Source organism: Octodon degus, unplaced genomic scaffold, assembly GCF_000260255.1.
Source record: "Octodon degus isolate 3935 unplaced genomic scaffold, OctDeg1.0 scaffold00046, whole genome shotgun sequence".
NCBI lineage: Eukaryota > Metazoa > Chordata > Mammalia > Rodentia > Octodontidae > Octodon > Octodon degus.
The window spans coordinates 2,422,479-2,424,220 of record NW_004524622.1 but is presented as its reverse complement, the minus strand read 5'-3'; positions in this window follow the sequence as shown (position 1 = coordinate 2,424,220).

Sequence of the window (1,742 nt, the reverse complement as noted above, 5' to 3'; positions counted from 1 at the left end):
GGGTCTGTTCAGGACCCCGCGGCCTGGGTCGTCTCACTCACTCGCCGGCCTGCGCTCCTCTCCGGTCCCTGTGTTTTACCTAAGCTTGTTCTAAGTAGGTGCTTTAGACCACTGAGCCATCTCACCAGCCCAAGATTTTTAAAAATTAAGAAAAACTATTAAAAAACACAAATTGACACTAATAAATGAGTTTATTTTAAAAAAAAATACACTTTTGAAATTACCCATATACTGGGCTAAAAGGCAGCTTTTACAGAGTAAAATTTTGTAAAATTATTTTCTTTTAACTATTAAAGTACATAGATTTAAAAGATACTAGAAGGGAAACTGTTACACTACTGGTCAATGTTTAAGTAGGGCTAATACACACCAAATCTTCAGAATACTACTAAAAGACTAAACACTAAAAACATTTAGGAGAAAAAAGCTCTATTTTCCTTTCAGAAAACTTTAATCTTAGATATTTACTATGAAATACATACTGCATGTCACAATAGAAATGTTCTCAAAAGTTACTTGTTTCACAAATAAATCAACCTACACAGGAGAAAACATAGGAAAATGCTTTTTTTTTTGGTGGAACCGAGGACTGAACTCAGGCCCTTGTGCTTGCCAGGGAATCACTTACTCTACTAATCCATCTCCCCGGTCCCCTGAAAATGCTTTTAAATATATATAAACTCCTTTTTCCTGGTAAAAGCTATTAAAGATAATTTAGTCCATTCCAATTACAAAATAAAATTCACTTATATTTAATATGACAGTATATTTGAACAAAATAAAAGTCCAAGCAGTTCCTAAAAGTACAAACTATGTGTTATTTCAAGAAAGAAACACATTTACGTAGCCAATGTTTTACAGAAATTTACACACTTTTAACACTGTAGAATTCTTTGGTGGTGACACATGTAAAATGATCCCTGAAAACACTTTCATATTTTGTCCCATCAACCAGTATAGTCAAGTATTTATAATCAGTCTTGGTGGCAGTATCTTTTCTTAGTGAAATCCAAGCCATACAATGAGGTGTGTGGGAAGGATCTTATGTAGGATATAGATGGGTTAGCATAACTAATTACTTAGCAACAGAGTTACAGCTAGTGTTCTTTATACTATAGAAAATGGAATTCAGTATAATAGAGTAAGAATTGGTCACTTATCACTTCTAAACAAACTTGGGAAATAGGTACTGGTGAACAAGTTGAATAAATATACGGTTAAAAAAATACTAGCAAAAAAATACTAGCTACAATTTCTGGGTAAGTTCCAACAGCTACCAAAACAGAGCACTAGGTCAAGTAGGTGCCTCAGGCCCAGGGTATCTAAGGCCCCGTGTGTCTAAGGCCCCGGGTGTCAGGCCCTACGTGTCTAAGGCCCCGTGTGTGTCTAAGGCCCCGTGTGCCTCAGGCCCTGGGTGTCTAAAGCCCTGGCCACTGAGTGGCAATGGGGAGAAGCAAGGCACTGTGGTCTATGTAAATGTACATCTTTCAAAATCAGAAGACTTACATGTAGAAAAATCAAGAAACGGGGCTGGGGAGATGGCTCAGTGGAGTAAGTGCTTCCCTGGCAAGCGCAAGGGCCTGAGTTCAATCCCCGGTTCTGCCAAAAATTAAAAAAAAAGAAAAGAAAAGAAAAAAAGACAAACCAAGAAAGGCCTCTCCTACCTTAAAAGAAATACGAATGTATAAGCTTATTACACAAAGGTCAGAGAGGAAGCTATGCTAAAACACTGTACGAGGACA